The following is a 23,054-nucleotide window of genomic DNA, read 5'->3' on the forward strand; positions in this document are numbered from 1 at the left end:
TACTCACTAAAACAAAAATCCTTTTAATCCTGGCACAAAGGCTATACTTCCAAGGCTGTGTGGACAGGTAGGTGTCAAGTACAGGAAGCCACAGACTGAAATGGCACTTTATATCTCTGCCACAACATGAAGGAGTCAATTAAATGCATCACCCTAATGTAATAAATAGTTATACAGTAGGTGAAATTAAGGATCTTAAATGAATTTGATAAGTTTCTAAACAGAGAGACAAGAGAAAAAAATAAAATATTGGCACTTATTAAGTACCTGATATTACTGATATTTAAAAACTGAGCTTCTCATCATCTGTTTCAACTCAAAAGAGATAGATAGATGTGCCCAAAATTTATACTCAACTCTGAAAAGAACATTTTTCCACTGGTAACATGTTATTTATTAGGGACATATCAGAGATTTGATTACATACAATTTCTGCATGTAACAAAAGAGAAATTCCACATGTATGTATATATATAATATACATGTAATGTTATATATGTATGTATATAAAATAAAATCTTCAGAATCCTATGCATGATAGGCTGGCACCCACTCAGCACCATAAGCAAAAGGGAATTAAAGGGAAAATTAAAGATTATAACCTAAAGAAGTAAAACGATTAAGGTAAAGGAAATATAGGAACTATTTTATAGAGTGTAATAAGAGTTCCTCCCAAGCATAACAAAAATCTGGAAGCTATCAAAGAAAAATATTAACAAATCTTCAATGAAACTTTAATATATCTACAAGACAAAATATAACAAAGAGATTAAAAGGCAAATGATGTAATAAAAAATATTTCTAACACAAAAGGGCTAAAATCTCTAAAGTAAAGAAGCTCTTAAAAATCAAAGGGAGGAGTTTCCGTTGTGGCTCAGCGTGTTATGAACCCAACTAGTATCCATGAGGACCTGGGTTCTATCCCTGGCCTTGCTCAGTGGGTTAAGGATATGGCATTGCTGTGAGCTGTGGTGTAGGTCACAGATGGGGCTTGGATCCAGCGTTGCTGTGGCTGTGGTGTGGGCTGGTAGCTGTAGCTCCAATTCAACCCCCAGCCTGGGAACTCTCACGTGCAAAAACAAGACAAATAATGACCACTAAATACTACTAATGAATAGCTTATTTATTGCAGGTATTATTTTACTATCTTTCATAATTAAATATTTAAAGGTCACAACAATTCTAGGAAGTAGGTTATATTAATATCCTTGAGATGAAGAAACTAAGGCCAGAGAAACTGGTTTGCCCAAGGCCACAGATCTGGTAAGCATGAGATGTGAAACAGAATGTGAACCGGGGCAGACGTGCTCCACTCTGAGCTCTTACCCAAAATGCTGTATCATCATTCACATGTACAAAGAAGAGGGGTAATTTGGGCTCATAGAACACCTTTATTTCAAAAATACTTAGGATGTGTGTTAACTCCTTAACAGTGTTCAAGAAAGAAAGTAAACATCTTTTTCACAAAGACAGAAGCAGTGTATTATTCTTTGTACACAGGAAGGTAGCACTATTAACTTCTTTTTTTTTTTTTTTGTCATTTTGTTGTTGTTGCTGTTGTTGCTATTTCTTGGGCCGCTCCCACGGCATATGGAGGTTCCCAGGCTAGGGGTCGAATCGGAGCTGTAGCCACCGGCCTACGCCAGAGCCACAGCAACGCGGGATCCGAGCCGCGTCTGCAACCTACACCACAGCTCACGGCAACGCCGGATTGTTAACCCACTGAGCAAGGGCAGGGACCGAACCCGCAACCTCATGGTTCCTAGTCGGATTCGTTAACCACTGCGCCACAATGGGAACTCCACTATTAACTTCTTATTCATGGTCAGTAGGGCTAACTGCTATTGAATTATCAGAACTTGGACTTCCCATGTGGCTCACAACATAACTACTCGGCATTGAATTATCAGAACTGCCAGGTAACCATCCACTTTCTCTTAATCTCCCTATCTCTTGTGATCATAAATATTAAACCATATAAACCTGGCTGGCAATAAGGATTCAGTTTGTGGCCAATGAACAACGTAAAGCCTGGGAGTTTACAAATGACAAATATGAATAGTAAAGTACTTTCCTCAGTAACAAAGCAGGGCAGAATTAGGATCAACATTTGGAAAGGCATATTATATATGCAGTCTATGAATGAGTAGTTTCTCTAGTGGAAATTTCAGATAGAATTGACAGTAATAAAGAGGCAGCATTAAGACTATGCAAACTATTATACACAAAATGGATAAACAACAAGGTCCCACTGTATAGCACAGGGAACTATTTTCAAAATCTTGTGATAAGGAGTTTCCATTATAGTACAGCAGGTTGAGGACCTACTGTTTCTGTGAGGATGCATGTTGGATCCCTGGCCTTGCTGAGTCGGGTAAGGACCCAGCATTGCTGCAAGCTGCAGTATAGGCCACAGCTGCAACTCTCATTTGACCCTTGTCAAACGCCACTTCCATGTGCCACAGGTGAAGCCATAAAAAGAAAAAAAAATCCTGTGATAAAGCATAATGGAAAAGTATTGAAAAAGAATGAACATATGTGTGTGTGTGTGTATATATATGTATGTATAACTGAATCAGTTTGTTCTACAGCAGAAATTAGCAAAACACTGTAAATCAACTATATTTCAATAAAAAAATTTCTAGTTTCACACAAATTATTGATATACAAAACACTGAAAAAAATTTAAGTTAATTTCTTTGTGGGAAAGAAATCTGGCCCTAGAGGTAAAAGTAAGGTTCTCTTCACATAATATTGAGGGGGGGAAATTTTAGAGTCATATTATTGAAGTTATCTAAAAAGAATTTGGCAAAGCACACTGCATTGTTCTTCCCTTATGACTACCTGGTTATTCAATGTCATTTCACTAGATGGGCACAATGCTGTATTACTTCCCTTAAAGAAAAAATGTAATCAGGCAGGCACATTTATAAAATAAACCAAATGGAAAAGACCAATACACAGTTTCTTGGGAGTTCCTGTTGTGGCTCAGTGGTTAACGAACCAACTACATCCATGAGGACACGGGTTTGACCCCTGGCCTCGCTCACTGAGTTAAGGATCCAGCATTGCTATGAGCAGTGGTATAGGTAGCAGACGTGGCTTGGATGCTGTGGTGCTGTGGCTCTGGCACAGGCCAGTGGCTACTGCTCCAACCGGACACCTAGCATGGGAACTTCCATATGCTGTGGGTGTGGCCCTAAAAAGACCAAAAAAAAAAAAAAAAAAAGACCAACACACAGCTTCTCCTAAGGTTAGAAACTGAGAGAACCAATTGGTCAAAGGCCTCTAGCAAGAAAGGCAAAATAAGTAAATAACATTAAAAATTAATGGAGTTCCTGTCGTGGCACAGCAAAAATGAATTGGACTAGGAACCATGAGGTTGCGGGTTCGATCCAATCCCTGGCCTTGCTCAGTGGGTTAAGGATCCAGCGTTGCTGTGAGCTGTGGTGTAGGTCACAGACTTGGCTTGGATCTGGTGTTGCTGTGGCTCTGGTTGGCTGGCAGCAATAGCTCCGAATAGACCCCTAGCCTGGGAAGCTCCATATGCTGCAGGTGAGGCCTTAAAAAGATAAATAAATAAATAAATAAATAAATATTAATCAATTAAACTAATTAAAAAATTAAATACCTAGGGATAACCTGACCAAGGGGGTGAAAGACATATGCTGAGAACTATAAAACATTAATCAAGGAAATTAAAGTGGATTCAAAGAAATGGAAGGATATTCCATGCTCCTGGTTTGGAAGAATTAATATTCATTAAAATGGCCATACTACCCAAAGCAATCTACAGATTCAAAGCAATCCCTATCAAATTACCCACGACATTTTTCACAGGACTACAACAAACAATTCAAAAATTTACAGGGGACCATAAAAGACCCAGAATTGCCAAACCAATGCTGAGGAACAAAAACCAAGCAGGAGGCCTAACTCTCCCATACTTCAGACAATACTGCAAAGCTACAGTAATCAAGACAGCATGGTACTGGTACAAAAAGAGACATACAGGAGTTCCCGTCGTGGCGCAGTGGTTAACGAATCCGACTAGGAACCATGAGGTTGCGGGTTCGGTCCCTGCCCTTGCTCAGTGGGTTAACAATCCGGCGTTGCCGTGAGCTGTGGTGTAGGTTGCAGACGCGGCTCGGATCCCGCGTTGCTGTGGCTCTGGCGTAGGCCGGTGGCTACAGCTCCGATTCAACCCCTAGCCTGGGAACCTCCATATGCCGAGGGAGCGGCCCAAGAAATAGCAACAACAACAACAACAACAACAAAAGACAAAAAGATAAAAAAAAAAAAAAAAAAAAAAAAAGAGAGACATACAGATCAATGGAACAGAATAGAGAACCCAGAAATAAACCCAGACACCTATGGTCAATTAATCTTTGACAAAGGAGGTAAGAATATAAAATGGGGAAAAGACAGTCTTGACTTCAGCAAGTGGTCCTGGGAAAACTGGACAGCTGTATGTAAATCTGTGAAACTGGAATATACCCTCGTACCATGCATATAAATAAACTCAAAATGGCTTAAAGACTTAAACATAAGGGAAGACACCATCAAACTAGAAGAGAACAAAGGCAAAGCATTCTCTGACATCAGCTGTACAAGTGTTTTCTTAGATCAGTTTCCCTGGGCAGTAGAGGTGGGCGCAATGGGATGGACTGGGAGTTTGGGGTTAGTAGATACAATCTACTGCATTTAGAGTGGATAAGCAATGAGTTCCTGCTGTATAGCACAGGGAACTAAATCTAATCACTTGTAATGGAACATGATGGAAGTTAATACAAGAAAAATAATACATGTGTGTATATATATATACATACACACACACACACACACACACACAACTGGGTCACTTTGCTGTACAGCAGAAAACGACAGAACACTGTAAATCAACCATAATAAAAAAATCAAAAACAAAACAAAAAGCCACTTCAAAGGGGGCATCAACTGGCAAAAAAAAGAATTCTGTTTTGTTTTTGTTTTTGTCTTTTTGCCATTTCTTGGGCCACTCCCGCGGCATATGGAGGTTCTCAGGCTAGGGGTCAAATTGGAGCTGTAGCCACAGGCCTACACCAGAGCCACAGCAACACAGGATTCGAGCCGCGTCTGCGATCTACACCACAGCTCATGGCAACGCCGGATCGTTAACCCACTGAGCAAGGGCAGGGATCAAACCCACAACCTCATGGTTCCTAGTCAGATTCGTTAACCACTGCGCCGTGATGGGAACTCCAAAAAAGAATCCTGTTTATGCCTTATTTAGAAATAGTGGCAATTCACATTCTGAAAGTCAATCACTTGAACCAACATTTCAAAATGCTAAATGTCTGTGATTTAAAAACACTTACTGTCATCCAACAAGAATTTACTGAGTAACTTCAGAAAGCAGTACCGCTGCAATTAGTATTAGCTATACTATTTAAAAGTGAGCAAACCTGAGGAACTCCCATTGTGGCCCAGTGGAAACGAATCTGACTAGGAACCATGAGGTTGAGGTTTCCATCCCTAGCCTTGCTCAGTGGGTAAAGGATCTGGTATTGCTGCGGCTGTGGAGTAGACCAGCAGCTGCAGCTCCAATTAGACCCCTAGCCTGGGAACCTCCATATGCTGTGGGTGTGGCCCTAAAAATCAAAAATAAAAAAGTGAGCAAACTTGACCTTAGTCTGTTAAACCCAAATGAGGATGTCCATAGTGATAGTGATCAACAAATACATAAAATAATTTTAAGAAGATATTTAAAGGGAGTAGAAAAGGCTTTTGGTATGTTAAAGAATGGGAGGGAATAATTTATTAGTGGAGTCCTACCAGACTATGGCACAAATTATTTTACAGAAAAAGTTACATGGAAAGGTAAGGGGTGTTACATGAATTTGTTGCTGCATTCTAAGTAGAAAAATGGAGAAAGAAAAAGAAGCCCATTTAATGGAAATAGAGTGTAATGAACTGAGGCTGAAGACAAAAAAATCTGATGATAGCTAGAGGGCATGGGGAATAGGAATTCTCAAATGCTTCAAGTTCATATTAGTAAACGATTCTGTGATGGGTGAAGCTTCAATTCCACCTCTCCTATGGCATAACATATCCACTTCTGGACCTACACACTGAAAAGACTCAAACATGTACACGAGCAGATACAAAAATATTCACTGAATCGTTTTATTTAGAAGAAAAGAATGGGGAGTTCCCATTGTGGCTCAGTGGTAACAAATCTGACCAGTATCCATGAGGACGTGGGTTTGATTCCTGGCCCTACCCAGTGGGTTAAGGATCTGGTGTTGCCTAGAACTGTGGCATAGGTTGCAGACGTGGCTCTGATCCTGTGTGGCTGTGTTTGTGGCCAGCAGATGCAGCTCCTATTTGATCCCTAGCCTAGGAACTTCCATATGCTGCAGATGCAGCCCTAAAAAGACAAAAAAGAAAAGAAAAAAAAAAAAAAAAAAAAGGAAAAGAATAGGAAAGATTAAACATCTATTGATAGGGAAATTTATTAAAATGAAAAGCTTAACAACTATGGTATACTCATACTGCACAATATGATAAAACAATTGAAATGAATGAACTAGAGGTATCAATACAAGCCCACCAAAGTGAAAAAGCAGAATGATTTCTACAACACAATGCAAGTTAGGTAAAAAATTTTAAAACCACAATCATGGTTGGGAAGGGGACATATCTATTTCATGTTAGTAATTCTCTCTGGAGAAGGAAAGGGTTTCTGGTAAGATAGAAAAGGGACTTTAATTAAGTCTTTATTATTTTACTTCTTAAAAAAAATCTATAGCAAATTCAACAAAAGGTTAACACTTGCTAATTCTGAGTAGTAAGTACTGAATGTTTGTTAAAATGCTTTTTTGGTCTTGACATTTTTCATTAAAAATACTCTAGAAACAAACAACAGGAGAATAACATCAAAGGGTGGATGTATTTGAAATTACGATGAGAAGTTTAGTCTTGACTTCATGAGGGAACAGAAAGCCTGAATAATAGAGGAGCATATTTTAAGAGAAGCCAGAGAGAATTATTTTAGCTACAATATAGATGGACTCTGTTCTAGCAGGTAAACTGTTAGGAGAACTGTGATGAAAACTGACCAGAGTTCAGACAAAGAATTAAAAGGTGAAGGCTAAAATGAAAAAGGAGATTTCATTCATTCATTCAAATCATTTGGTTAGGTGCTCTAAGTGCTAAGGATACAGCAACGAACCAGGCAGACAGGATACCCAGTACTCAAGGTGTTTGGATTCTACTGCACAGACAAAACAACACCATTATTGTGATATGTCCTTTAAAACCAAAAATATTAAGAGTAAACTCTTGAAACAGCTACTTATTATTCACAAAGTACTACTGCCAATGCTTTTAACTGTATTAGTTTATTTAGTTCTCATAACGACCCTTCAGAAGTAAGGTGCTCTTACCATGCCCATTTTACAAATGAGGAAACTGAGATGGAGAAAAATTAAGCGACGTGTCCAAGGTGTCATGACTCAGTGGCAGTGGAGGATTTCAATTCAGTTAGTCTGGCTCCAGAGCCCTTGCTGTTAGCCACTACTTACATACCCTGTCTCTAGAAATGAACAGGTTAATACATCAGAAAGTAATTAACTGAGGGAAGCCAATTAGATACAGGGGTGGTCAGGGAAAAGGCTGGGGTTGTGGCAGTAGGAACAGTTATGACAGGACACAATGACGGTGTACATGGTGCTTGCTACCCACTAGAAGAGGAAATATATGAAGAGAAAATAGAGATTTGGTGCAAAACAATAATTTCCGTTTTGTACACACTAAGTTGAAGGTGCCTTTAGGACTCTCAGTGGAGAAATTTTTTTTTTTTTTATAATTTTTTAAATTTTCCCACTGTACAGCAAGGGGGTCAGGTTATCCTTACATGTATACATTACAATTACATTTTTTCCCCCACCCTTTCTTCTGTTGCAACATGAGTATCTAGACAAAGTTCTCAATGCTATTCAGCAGCATCTCCTTGTAAATCTATTCTAAGTTGTGTCTGATAAGCCCAAGCTCCCGATCCCTCCCACTCCCTCCCCCTCCCATCAGGCAGCCACAAGTCTCTAGTGGAGAAATTTCACAGGGAGTTGGACAATGAGGAGCTAAGGAGAAAAGGCAGGGCTGATGCTATTTCATGGTACAGATGGAAGCTTTGATTTATCAACCTAGATGAAGTTGTCAAAGAACCACTGAGTAAGAAAAGAAGTGGGCTTAGCATAGAATTCCTAAGGAATACCAAACCCTTAGGAGATGAAGGTGGAAGGTGCAAGAACAGGAGAGTCTACCGGATTTGATAACAAGGTTATTAGCAGGAGATGCAAAGTTAGGGGGAGCTGTAGGGATAGAAAGTGTGTGTAGGCAAATGAGAAGAAGTCAGCAGAGAAAGGAAGAAAGAAGCTGGAGGCTTAAAAGGGAAAAAAAAGGATGAGAATGAGAAGGAAAATCTGAAGTGGAAAGAAATGAAGAATTGGGAGTCAAACACAAATGAAGGAATAAGCCTTACGAGTATTCACTGTGCTCAGAAACTGAAGGGAATGTGGCAGGAAACAGTAATTCAATTTCTAATAAATACTTTTTCTATTTTACCTAAAATATTATTTGCTAAAAGTGAGGAAATTAGGGTGGCTGTGGAGTTTTGGAAGAACGATGAGTGAGGATAAATACTGGAGTGCCCAGGGGAAGGATCAACACCACCGACCCCAACATCCAGGACTGTTTAGGCGTGAAGTCTGTAGATAACAAGACTGGAGGTTTCTGTGATCCTTTAACTGAAGTCAGTGCAACAGGAGTAACTGAAATGAGACAGCTCGGGTATTACTGGGCTTAGGACAGGCTAATGTCCTTTCACAGCCACTTCCAGATCTGACATTACATCACTGTATGATACAGTGCTTAAGAAGCCTAATAATGCAAAATCAACATGTAAAAAGTTGGATGTTAGGAATGCCAGAGTACTAAAAGAAGTCTTTATTTTTTATGCAGCAGGGTTCCTAGTTTGAGCTGAAGCAGAAGCTAAAGGAAGTGTTTCCATTAGAGAACCAAAGCAGGGGAGAAGTGGGAGACAAATATCTCACAGTGAGCAGGTGATCAGGCCAGGCCAGAATACATCAGTGGTGCCCTGCCTGAAGACTATGCAAAGGAGACAGAACCTTTGGCAGGGACATGAGTAAGTTTATGGCAAGCACTAGCACAAGCGGAGTGGGCCAGAGAAAGAGAAAATTGGAAGAGCATAAAGGGCTGTTCAGGAGCTCAAGAAAGAAATCTTGGAGAATCCTAGGATAACTTGGAGAGATTTTGAAGGTATTTAGATAATGGCAGATGAAAGCAAGAGACAATTTAATAAAGTCAAGGCCAAGAATGTAACTCCACATATGAGGACTTTATAAATTACCTACTAATACAGCTAGTGAGGATAAAATGTATTTTGCCTTAATTATAAACCTATAATAGTTCAGGACTATACTGGGAGCTTCCTCTGTGTGTGTCAAATGCAAGACTGAAATAAATTAGGTTGTAATAAGATCTCTTGGTACATAATTAAGACTACATGGAAGAAGAAAAGACTGGTCTTACCATCTCATCATGCTCTGGGAAATAAACAACACTCAAAGGTTTAGATTCCTGGAAAGAGAGCATAGATAATGAGAATGTGAAAGGAGATATTAAGATAATGGGCATGTGTGAAGGGAGAATACAGATTTTTGTTCCATACTGAGTTTGAATTAGTTATAATTCATCCTTTAAATAATGTATTATCTACTTAGACATGCTTTTTAGGTAAAAGGAACTATTTAGAGAAATATCTGTTTATTCAGCCCTGACTTCAGTTATCTCTTATAATAATGAGAACCAGAAAAGTAAATTATTTCCTGTGCAATAAAGAATTTGGCTGGCCTTTGTCCTTGGTTCCTAGAAGGTAGCATCTAAAGTCTAAGGATTTCTGAAGTGATGGGTGTATTGATGGTGGGTCCTGATAGTTCATGCTAACAAGGTGACTTATGCTGGGGCCACAATGTAATTTATGCTAATGAGATGCCTCAGGATGCAGATTGGACACACCTGAAAATGAGCCATGTGATTAGAAAGTTGGGCCTCTGAGGCAATGTGGTATCTGCATGACCTCTGGTGGGGTGGGCTGAAAGAGACTGAGTCAACTGCATGGCCAACAATTCAATCAATCATACCAATATACACTAAGAAGGACTCTGAATCCTGAAACTCAGGTGAGCTTCCCCAAACAGCAATATTTTGCACATTTTCACATATCTCTGTACCAGGAGGGTAACACACGCTAACCTCACGGAGGGGGAACAAGGGAGGCTTTGCATTTGGGACCCTCTCAGATCTGCCCTACATGTATCTCCTTTTATGCTAGTCTCCATTTGTATCCTTTACAATAAAATTGTAATTGTGAATAAGTATAGCACTTTACTGAATTCTTTAGGTCATTACAGCAAATTATCAAACCTTAGAGGAAAAGGGGAATCTTCAAATTTGTAGCCAGTTGGTCAGAAGTGAGGGTGGCTTGATGTCTGAAGTGAGGGCAGACTTATGGAGGGCTCTGCCCTTAACCTGTGAAGCTTGGCCTCACTCTGGGTTTCTTACATCACAAGTCATTACACTTTTGCAGAGTCTAGTCTTTCATTATATCCTCACTAATGTATTTTGTGCTAGTTCACAGCATGATATCTGTAGTTCACAGTTCATGAATGAAAGAGAACAACATCATGAGCATAATCCCAGTTTATCAGTCATTGCTAATGCCATCAATGAGAAGGTGTATGCTTTTCACGATGACTGTGGCAAGCACAAGACCATTCTCTAACAAACCTTCAATCTTTATGGTACTTTAGCCAGACTCTCATGTTGTGTTCCCTTTACTCTTTCAGAATTCTATTTTACTTGATTTCCCCCCCCCCGCTGTGTACTAGTAATATAACTAAGTGAATTTAGCTCTATGTACTTTTAATCCATGACTAGCACCTCATTCTTATCACAGAATCACAGTGGAAATTCTTTGAGGGCCTTAAAAGTATTAAACTCTGTCATCAAAGAGGCTTAGCAAAACTAACGCTGGGCTCCTGGCACATTTATCTAATCCACCCAAAGGTTCTTTGATGGCTTAATGTATTTCATCAACATGTGAAACGTCATTTTCCCTAGCATTTGAATCAGTAGATCTAACATGACCCATTTCCTTCTTGCGACAAAAATGTTTCCTTTACACGACTTTAATTTAGGTTACAACTGGCAGACATACTAATGTGCCACTCTTCACTTCTCGAACTGCTAACTATATTCTTACTAACAAAGGATCACAACCCGCTTTCAAGAAAGCACCTAGGGATAATGTTCAGGGGAAACAGGCTCAAAAATGTCTTCTTTTCAGTCAAAGAATATTTCATGGTCAGTAAAAAAAAGTTTAAGAACAGATTGAGGGAGAACAGGTGTTGTCTTTCAGTAGCCATCATCTGTCTTCATACTCTATAAAAGGATGTGTATAACAAAATGCAAACAAACACTTTTATAGTGTGAGATGCTGCTGCTAGGTGTGAGTGAACACCGCTGAGATCCTCATGGTCTCCAGAAATTCACACTATACACGATACTTGTAGAATGAGGAGATATAACTTCCCTTTAAAGTATCTAAGGTTCTGTCCAATTTAATTGGTTTAGCTTCCTATGGCAGGGCACAAAATGATTATAGCCAGCCTAATACATTTCAGATTTGATTTTTTTTTTTTTTTAAGGGCCCATCCACAGCACATGGAGGTTCCCAGGCTAGGGATTGAATCAGAGCTGAAGCCTCTGGGCTACACCACAGTCATAGCAATGCCAGATCCAAGCCGCATCTGCAACCTACACCACAGCTCATGGAAATGCTGGATCCTTAATCCACTGAGTGAGGCCAGGGATCGAGCCTGTGTCCTCATGAATACTAGTCAGGTTTGTTTTGGCTGAGCCATGATAGGAACTCCCAGATTTGATTTTTAAATGGTTTTCTTTCATTACTCCTTAAGCTCTGTGCACAATATCAAATTGTTTTAATAGTTATTAATAGTTAACTTTTGCTTTCTTTACAATTTACAGCGGAGTTTGATGGGGAATTCAATCTACAATTTTTTTTTTTTTTTTTTTTGCTTTTTAGGGCTGAACTAATGGCATATGCAAGTTCCCCAGGCTAGGGCCTGAACTGGAGCTACAGCTGCAGGCCTACACCACAGTCACAGCAACATGGGATCCAAGCCACATCTGAGTGAGGCCAAGGATTGAACCTGCATTCTCATGGATACTAGCTGGATTCATTTTGCTGTGCCATAATGGGAACTCCTCAATTTACAATTTTTGTTGTCATTAATTTTCTAACCATTAAAAGAAGTTTTAGCTAGCACTTTGAGACTACTGAGATAATAAAACATTCTGCTATCTCTCTTTGGTGATATCGTATTATAGCCTGGCATCAATGTATTTGGTAATCAGTACTGCATTATGTCCAAAATACCTGAAAGAAAAAAACCATGATTTTTGTGCAAGTGCCTGCTGCTGAAGAAGGAAATCTTGCACCCTTCTAAGTATTTGAAAATAAAGGAAAAGAGGAAAAATGTCAAATCAACACAGTAGACTGAATAATGATTTACAGATACCATAAAGCAGTAATTCTTAGTTATTTTTAGACTGTAAAAAGATCCTGCTTTAGAAGCTTATTAAACCCAAGGATCTCCTCTGTGGAAATGCAGCACTCATACATGTGTATGTTCATAGACATTTCTGCATGTGGTATTAAGAGGTTTTGGTTCTCCAGAAGCTTATACATAAATCCTCATTAGCAACTCTTGTTTCATATTTTGTATATGTATGTTATATATAACAATTTTTATATGAGTGTTACATACATGAAATATAATGGGAGTTGCTCAGCTTTGGAGGTGTGACAAGAAGATCTACAATGATTTATTTTTGGTTTTTTCACTTCCATTCCATGCCCCACATGATTAGGAGTGTGATTATATAGTAGGGAAGAAACCTATGACAATCACAGAGGCACCAACAGAACAAAGAAAAGTGCTACATAATTTCACAGGAGGGGGAGTTACACATGAAAATGATGTTTAACTCAGCTCTGAAAAGATTTTTAATCCTACCTTTCTTCACTACTTAAAGCATATATAACTTGTTAACTGTAAATTTAGCTGTCTTGCCTGATAGCTCTATATTATCAGAAAACCACAGTGCCACTAAGACATACTATGCTTTCATCAATTTGCTGTCTTAATCTGTTTTACAACACAAAAACAAGATGATGACAGTTGCTAGGTTTGTGATTATGTAAACAAGTAAATGCTAAGTGAATTTCTATTTCTCAGACCATTTTAAATACAAAGATATGGCACGAAATCTTGAAAAATTTTTTCAAATATTAAAAATCTTTAAAAAACATACATGAGACTTCTCCAGTATTTTTGCTATTTCCTGTTAATCTATATTTCAAAAAAAAAAGTTAAAAATTAAAAAAAAAAACCCCAACATATGCTCATTGTAACAAACTTGGAAAATACAGAATGATACATTATAAAAAGCTATGTAAATATAAAAAATACAAGTTTACATATAACTTGGAACACAATTAGATATTGCGTTAAGTATCTTGGAAAGTGAAAAAATTTTAACTACTTTCTAAAAAAGCAGAAAAACTAAAAGATCATTTAAGAGAAAAAGAATTCTCTTTAACAGTCTAAAATATTTATCTTAGGAAGGTAAAATATTTTAAATGATAATGTCAATATACTAATTTCAATCCACTTGTAAGGCCTGAAACATAAAAACTGAAGATTGAGCCAAGTGTAAAATCTGTTTAAAATATTTAATTATTACCCAATAGTTTTTTTTTTTTTTTTTTTTTTTTTTTTAAAGCACATGCAGAGTTTAACATAAATTAAAATGCAGGAAGTTTCTGCTGTGGCTCAGCAGTAATGAAACCAACTAGTACCCATGAAGAAGTGGGTTCTATCCCTGGCCTTGCTCAGTGGATTAAAGGATCCATCATTGCCGTGAGCTGTGGTATAGGTTGCAGATGTGGCTTGGATCCCGTGTTGCTGTGGATGTGGTGGACACGGGCAGCTGCATCTCCGATTCGACCCCTAGCCTGGGAATTTCCATATGCCTCGATGCAGCCCTAAAAAGATAAAAAAATAAAATAAAATAAAACCAATAAATAAATAAATAAATAAATAAATAAGCAAGCAAGCAACCAGCAGCTGCAATTAAATAGCCAAAAGACATTTAAAATTAAGTGCATATCTGGGTCCAATGAAAACTGAAAAACTGTATGACAATGAAAACTTGGGGAGTGCATGTGAATGAGTGAAGCTTGGATAAGAAAGAGAAAGACCTGAGGGTAGGGTGGAAAAGAGGGCAAAATGCTAAGAAGGAGAGCGAAAGGGAGGCAGAAAGACTAACAGAACAGTAGCAGTGGGACTGGAGACACAAATAGCAACAGAGAAGCAGGGAGAAAGGTAGGTACAGAAAAGGGTGAGAGAAGAAGAGGAAGAGGTTGGGGGACAGAAAGACACACAGAGGAAGGGGCACATTGAGGGGCACACCAGAGACAAAGGGAGAAAGATGGACAAGACTAACAGAAAGGAAGAGGGAGAGGGAGAAATAGAGACAAACAGAGAGAGGGAAAGGGTGAGACAGACACAGAGAGGGATGGGAAGACAGCTAGGCAGGGAGAGGGAGATACCCACTGAGAGGGAGAGTCAGACCAGCAGAAAAAGAAAGAGGCACAGAGAGATTGATTCAGTCAGAGAGGGCCGCTGAGACACAAGGTAGAAAGGGACAGAAAGGGGACAGACTGAGACAAAGTGGGAAAGACCAACAGGCCAGTGGAGGGAGACACAGACAGAAAAAGACAAACACTCAGAAAGTCACACTCTCTCTCACACACACCCACACACACCGTGGGGGAGGGGGTCTCAAGAGGCAGAAAGAGACATGAAGAGAAACCTAAAGAATAGAAGAAATAAAAACAAGAAAAGTGGAATGTGACAAATGATGGATAAACGCAGCTGTAGGTAAGAACTGAGAGTGTGTGCTGTTTATTTTCATTTTTCTTTCATAGTTTCACATAAAATTTAAACCATGATGCTTACAAAAGATATTATAATGAAATTCTCCTGGCATTAGAATCAAATAATGTATATGACTTAAAAAACCCTGATTTTAATAATAGCTATTAATACTTTCATGATCCTAATTACTTACACAGTAGGGAATCAGAAAGAAACAAAAGAGAACAATGATATTCAGCATGGACAAAAGCCCATTTAGTGAATTTCCTTCTACCTCCTCTCAAAAAGAGATGAGTTTCATTTCTCAAGATCAAAATAATTATTTCATATTGGGAATGGGGGTTGAAAAAATATCACAACAATTCCACATACTGTTAAAATTTCAGCTAATCCAGGTAAAAAGCAAGCAATACTCTCGAAAACCTTCCAAACAAGTCAACTATACACCAACAGACATATTTTAGTTATTCAGTATCACCTCTATGGTGAGATTTCAGTTTTGAAGAATCATAAAATATCACGTAAATGTCAAAGTTTTCATATAGTATGATTAAAAGTCAAAGAGTTCTCAAAAATTACATAGTTTGGTTATCATTTGCTCTCTTTTGCAATGTGGTATTTGAATATGCTAATCAGAGCAATGACAAATCTAGGTTTTGCTGTTATAAGTAATTTAAAAACTATTCTACCTCTTCTCCCAAAAAAGGAGTACAAAAATTAACATCAGTTTTGACAGTTAAAGTTATTAGTTTCTTAATTTCAAAAAGGAGTCTCATCTACACTGTACTTGTTCCACAATGAAAATTTTAAGATGAAAAATCCACACAGCATGTCTATTTTAAGATGAACCTGAAAGAGAAGTCATTTTCCAACTGACAGATTGTTCTGCCACACACGAATACCAAAGAGCACACAAGTAAACCATTTTATCAACAAGGTAAAAAGAGTATCACAAAGTTGGGGGGTTAGAGGATAAGAAATTTGTATTCCTGTTGAGAAGTTAATGAATCTTACTCCTCATCCTATCAACCTAAAAACATATCTTTGCAAAAACAAACAAAAAACATTTAAAAACATGCTCTCATTTTGGACACAGTAAGGATTTTACCACACATGCCCCCAGCAAAAATTAGGGTACCAAGTGAACATGAATGACTCTTCATACATTTAATTACTATTTTCACGCATTGTTAAATGAATTAAAGAGTCACATACCTTCATCGTATTGCTATCTGCTTCATCATACAAAGTGTATGAAGATGTACTTTCCATGGTATCTGTAAACTGATGCTCTGCATTGCTCCTCTACGGAGCTCAACACACACAGCCGGCTGATTAGTCAGGCATTGGGAGAGTGCGGTAGAACAGTCTAAAGCACTTGCAGAGGACTCAGAGACAATAGAAAGTCAACAGCTGTATGTTGTGATGTCAGTAACACTCTAGCCAGTCACCACCCAGAATATCTGAAATGCATCGGAAGCTATATTGAGCTCTTCATTACCAATTCAGAAGCAATGATGCAAAAGCCCATGAAGCTGTGAATGTGCAGAGACTATCAGGATTTTTGTGATTTCTTGCTATTAAATTTTTGATGCATGATGATGAAAAAAGTTAAGTAATTATGTTTTTCTCTAATTTTCTAAAGAATAAAATGTATGGAATCTAGGCATGGTTAATATATAAGATTCTTAATAACTCTGACACTTTAAATATCACTAATGAAAAAGCCTTAAAAAAAAAATTTGCCTTCAAAAGCTGACATCCCATGATAGTTTTGCATTTCCAAACTGACTTAACTGTCACAAAGAAAGAAAATGCATTAAGAAAAGATTTCCTTATTTCTTAATTTGTTTTTGCTAAAATTAAAATGAGCTGGCTTATTCTGGCAAGAGCATTACTTCTTCATACCAACAGATGGAGACAGCAATAGAACTGCAATGAGAAGACAATTCTGCCTTGTATCAGATGCCTGTTGTCTGTTTAGCTCAAGTAGCAGACTTAAAAGAAATTAACCGAAACTCAACATTCAATAACTATGAGAAGAAAAACAAAATAAAATGAAGATAATAAAAACCTAATTGTGTCTACTGAGTAAAACACTGAATAAGCAAGACAAGTGTGTTTTCAAAATTCTAACCATTGATTTCTGCAATAGCTGGGTAAAGCACATGCCTGTTTCCCATTTTGTGGATCAAAAATCCATCAAGAGAAAGGGATGCTGCAAGGAGCCTATCAGAACTCATCCATTACCTGTACTATTTTAAGAAAAAATGTATACCACTAACCAGAGACATTACTTTTCTCTGCCACTTACAGTTTATTATATAACTAACATATCAGCAGTGCTCTGTATACCAGCTTAGGAAACAGCAAAATCAGATACTAACTCTGTAACTTAAAAATAAGTTATTGCCCTTTAAAAATTAGGCTCTATTTCAGACCTATATACATTATGTTTGTTTATAATATACATATCCACAAAATTCCATGACTATTGTAACAACAAAGGTGATAAGATTCTTGCCTAAGAGGTTGCACATTAATTTACTTAAAATTTCCCAAAACACCTATCTCCCCAGTTTACAATAGTTTACTGTAGCCTGTACATTTTGATACCCATCTACCTGTAAGAGTTAAAAATTAAGTACCAGCCTGAGAAGCCCCCAAACAAATATCCAAATATCCTTGACTTTTCCATAAATGGCTACTGCTTCCATCGAAGGGTACAAATGATATTTTCTCACATAAAATCTTCATTAACTTATGAGAAATATAAATTCAAGGCAGTTCTCCTTAAAACGTATAATAAAAGCTCCATTATGAAACAGATAAACAAACTGAAATGCAGAATAATGAAGGGAATCACTTTCATTGTGGCAAAAATTAAAATGAGTGTTGCTACTACTCAAAAAGGTCAGGATAAATCCACTTGTATGCATAGATGATAATATTTCAAATAATTCTATTTATCTTTGAGCTTTGGAAATCATTAGGCCTTATAAATTCAGGTAACTTTGAATTAGTGAAAAATAATAATTAAGACTATTTTAGGAGTTCCCGTCATGGCTCAGTGGTTAACGAATCTGACTAAGAACCATGAGGTTGCAGGTTCGATCCCTGGCCTTGCTCAGTGGGTTAAGGATCCGGCGTTGCCGTGAGCTGTGGTGTAGGTTGCAGATGTGGCTCAGATCCCATGTTGCTGTGGCTGGCAGTCACAGCTCCGATTAGACCCCTAGCCTGGGAAACTCCATATGCCGCGGGAGCGGCCCAAGAAATGGGAAAAAGACGGAAAAAAAATTTTTTTTTTAAATATAGTTTCATTACTGTCAAGTAGAGGCCTCCCTCTAATTTTGAAAGGAAAGGACTTAGTTGTTAATAGTGAATTCCATCGATAATGAACTCAATTCAGGAATAATCTATAATTTCTAATATGATACAAAATCCTCAATATTCTCTTTTGACACTATGTCATTAATTATGTAAATAGTTTTGTCTGTAAGTGTTCAATACAAACAGCAGTGATATAGATTTAGAAAGGTTTCTTATAATATCTTATAACTGTGCTTAAAACATGCTACCAAGGTCAGGTAACAAAGGGAACTGTCAGAATAAATCCTCAACAGAGCAATATGAGTTAGTTAAGATTTAATTTTCTACTTGTACCTCATGTTTCATACTGCACTTCTTAGAATGCTCAACAACTTCCTCTGCAAAAACATAAGTGCATGACTTCAGTATTACAGTGTTTAACTAGTTGGAAGGCAAAAACAAATCTCCCGACTGAATTAATACGAAGGGGGGCAACTAAGGCATTAATAATTGAAAATTAGTTTTCTAAATCTAATTACTGACAAATAATAAACTTCCTTAATTTTTGGTGTCTTATAACTTTAGGAGATGACTTTTTAAGTGTTCAACCTTTAAAAGTGAAAACATTTGAACCTAATTCTCTTACCTATTAAGACATTCTAAATAAAGAGAGTAAATGATTACTATAACTAAGGGCCATCTTATAAGAACTAATTTTTTAGAAATTTAACATTTTCTTAGAAGTAGAAAATCAGTATTTTGCAACCACTAGTGTAATAACTGATTCTGTCAAGTATCATGAATAGATGACAAAAAATCTACTGGATGAAAGATTATTACCGAACAAGTTAGTCCTAAATTACTGTTAACTTTCATTTCAAAGAGAAAAAGGTGTGTTTTCAACCAGCAGACTCACCTTAATTAACCAAGTGAGCAAGTTTAAGACCACCTGATATCATGTAATAAGGGACAAAAAAATCACCTATGCAATAGTCCTCTAAAAATATTTAAACTGGAGTTCCCATCGTGGCGCAGTGGTTAACGAATCCGACTAGGAACCATGAGGTTGCGGGTTCGGTCCCTGCCCTTGCTCAGTGGGTTAAGGATCCGGCGTTGCCCTGAGCTGTGGTGTTGGTTGCAGACGCGGCTGGGATCCCGTGTTGCTGTGGCTCTGGTGTAGGCTAGTGGCTACAGCTCCGATTCGACCCGCTAGCCTGGGAACCTCCATATGCCGTGGGAGCAGCCCCAAAGAAATAGCAAAAAGCCAAAAAAAAAAAAAAAAAAAAAAAAAAAAAAAAAAAAAAAATTTAAACTGAATCTGATGGCGAGGAAACAAATAAATTTAGACTATAGACCACTATTCAAGACAGCTAGCTTCAACTCTTCAGATATCAATACTATCAAAGAAAAAAATAAGCAAAATTACAAAAGACTAGGGAGACAAGAAAACAAATATAAAGTCTTACATTCAAGAGGATTCAGGATTTTTCAGAAAGCTATAAAGGATATTTACTAGTAACTGGGGTAGTGAAATATGGTTGGTATATTAGATAATAAAACATTTTATCAATGTTAAAATTGGGAGGTGTGATAAAAACATGAGTGAGAGAACACACACGAAAATGCGGCAAAATGTTTAGAAATGATAAAGCCAGAGGGCTATTTGGACATTCATTTATACCATCTTTAAACTTTTCTGTACAATCTTTTCCAGAAGACCTCCTTTTCTCTGGCATCTTTTATTCATCAGGACAGCAGTCTTAGTATAAGCTAGATAATCAGATGCTATAGCAAATTTCTATCACACACTTAGAAATGGTCCAACATTAACCTGGCCTAATCTGTTGTCTTGTGTGCTTTTACTGTATTTGATTAATTGCAAAGGTAGATAATATAAAACATGAAAGGATTATGTTCCTCATGGAATGGATTCCTTTCATCTTGTGAAGCATGAACTTCTTCCTAGACTGCTTTTCCTGCGTGTCCTTTCGTAATTTTCTTTTTTTGGCTATTCCCTTGGCATGTGAAAATTCCCAGGCCAGGCAGTGAACCCAACAGTGACAATGTTGGACCCTTAAGCGCTAGACCACCAGGGAACTTTCATGTAGCTTTTCTTTTTTTTTTTTTTTTTTGCTTTTTACGCCGCACCTCTGGCACATGGAAGTTCCCTAGCTACGGGTCAAAGTGGGGCTACAGCTGCCAGCCTACTCCACAGCCATGCAGGATCCAAACCATATCTGCGACCTACAGCACAGCTCACAGCAACACTGGATCCTTGACCCACTGAGAGAGGCCAGGGATCTAACCTGCATCCTCATAGGTACTAAATGGGTTTCCACCGCACCACAAAAGGAACTCTTCATACAGCATTTCTAACAGGCATTGCACCTGAGATTTTCTCCCAAGTGAAAATACTTCATGACTCAAGTTTTTCCTGTCTACTAATACATGTGCAGTTACATTAAATATGTAACATATGCACACTTCAGGACTTATCACCTAACATTAATATTAGTATACTTTTATTTGCTATCAATATCACAAAATTTGGCATATATAGTATGACAAGTAGTACTCTGCAAATATTAATTCGTTTTTATGACAATAACCTTAAAAGAGATGCCCTACCCACCCACCCCCAATTTTAAAGTTGAGAAGACAGAGTTATAAATGGATTAAGTGATTTCTTTTGTATACTGTCAGATCTAAGATGTGAGGCTGGGATTTAAATTCTACAGACTTTATTCCTTTTTTTAATTTATTTTTTTATTTTCCCACTGTACAGCAAGGGGATCAAGTTATCCTTACATGTACACATTACATTTTACCCCCACCCTTTGTTCTGTTGCAACATGAGTATCTAGACATAGTTCTCAATGCTACTCAGCAGGATAGCTGATAAATCTATTCTAAGTTGTGTCTGATAAGCCCAAGCTCCCGATCCCTCCCACTCCCTCCCCCTCCCATCAGGCAGCCAAAAGTCTCTTCTCCAAGTCCATGATTTTCTTTTCTGAGGAGATGTTCATTTGTGCTGGATATCAGATTCCAGTTATAAGTGATATCATATGGTATTTGTCTTTGTCTTTTTCTGGCTCATTTCACTCAGGATGAGATTCTCTAGTTCCATCCCTGTTGCTGCAAATGGTACTATGTCATTCTTTTTTATGGCTGAGTAGTATTCCATTGTGTATATATACCACCTCTTCCGAATCCAATCATCTGTCAATGGACATTTGGGTTGTTTCCATGTCCTGGCTATTGTGAATAGTGCTGCAATGAACATGCAGGTGCATGTGTCTCTTTTAAGTAGAGTTTTGTCTGGATAGATGCCCAAGAGTGGGACTGTGGGGTCATATGGAAGTTCTATGTACAGATTTCTAAGGTATCTCCAAACTGTTCTCCATAGTGTCTGTACCAGTTTACATTCCCGCCAACAGTGCAGGAGGGTTCCCTTTTCTCCACAGCCCCTCCAGCACTTGTTATTTGTGGATTTATTAATGATGGCCATTCTGACTGGTGTGAGGTGGTATCTCATGGTTGTTTTGAATTGCATTTCTCTTATGATCAGCGATGTTGAGCATTTTTTCATGTGTTTGCTGGCCATCTGTATATCTTCCTTGGAGAAATGTCTATCCAGGTCTTTTGCCCATTTTTCCATTGATTGATTGGCTTTTTTGCTGTTGGGTTGTATAAGTTGTTTATATACTCTAGAGATTAAGCCCTTGTCGGTTGCATCATTTGAAACTATTTTCTCCCATTCTGTAAGTTGTCTCTTTGTTTTCTTTTGGGTTTCCTTTGCTGTGCAAAAGCTTTTCAGTTTGATGAGGTCGCATGGGTTTATTTTTGCTCTTATTTCTATTGCTTTGGGAGACTGACCTGAGAAAATATTCATGATGTTGATGTCAGAGAGTGTTTTGCCTATGTTTTCTTCTAGGAGGTTGATGGTGTCCTGCCTTATATTTAAGTCTTTCAATCATTTTGAGTTTATTTTTGTGCATGGTGTGAGGGTGTGTTCTAATTTCATGGCTTTCCATGCAGCTGTCCAGGTTTCCCAGCAATGCTTGCTGAATAGACTTTCCTTTTCCCATTTTATGTTCTTGCCTCCCTTGTCAAAGATTAATTGACCATAGGTGTCAGGGTTTATTTCCGGGTTCTCTATTCTGTTCCCTTGGTCTGTCTGTCTGTTTTGATACCAGTACCACACTGTTTTGATGACTGTGGCTTTGTAGTATTTCTTGAAGTCTGGGAGAGTTATGCCTCCTGCTTGGTTTTTGTTTCTCAGGATTGCTTTGGTGATTCTGGGTCTTTTGTTGTTCCACATAAATTTTTGGATTGTTTGTTGTAGTCCTGTGAAAAATGTCATGGGTAATTTGATAGGGATTGCACTGAATCTGTAGATTGCTTTGGGTAGTATGGCCATCTTTACAATATTGATTTTTCCACTCCAGGAACATGGAACGTCTTTCCATTTCTTTACATCTTCTTTGATTTCTTTGATTAAAGTTTTATAGTTCTCGGCATATAGGTCCTTTACCTCTTTGGTCAGGTGTGTTCCGAGGTATTTGATTTTGTGAGGTACAATTTTAAAAGGTATCGTATTTCTGTATTCCTTTTCTAATATTTCATTGCTGGTATACAGAAATGCAACTGACTTCTGAA

At 37.9% G+C, this 23,054-nt stretch overlaps 1 protein-coding gene across 43 annotated transcripts in view; it reads right to left on the reverse strand.

Moving 5' to 3' along the window:
* R3HDM1 (R3H domain containing 1) overlaps positions 1-23,054 on the reverse strand; it is a 183,398-nt gene that overhangs the window by 112,836 nt on the left and 47,508 nt on the right. For 4 of the 43 annotated variants that reach the window (XM_021075234.1, XM_021075231.1, XM_021075213.1 and 1 more), the window contains exon 1: positions 16,302-18,191. The exons of 25 other annotated variants lie outside the window; for them this stretch is intronic. The gene's annotated coding sequence lies outside the window, so the exon portion shown is untranslated. Of the gene's footprint in view, positions 1-9,591; positions 9,640-16,301; positions 18,200-23,054 lie in introns of those variants that run through there. 14 more of the 43 variants (XM_021075208.1, XM_021075219.1, XM_021075223.1 and 11 more) reach the window with 8 other exon arrangements.

This window comes from Sus scrofa, chromosome 15 (genome assembly GCF_000003025.6).
Source record: "Sus scrofa isolate TJ Tabasco breed Duroc chromosome 15, Sscrofa11.1, whole genome shotgun sequence".
NCBI classification, from domain to species: Eukaryota; Metazoa; Chordata; class Mammalia; order Artiodactyla; family Suidae; genus Sus; species Sus scrofa.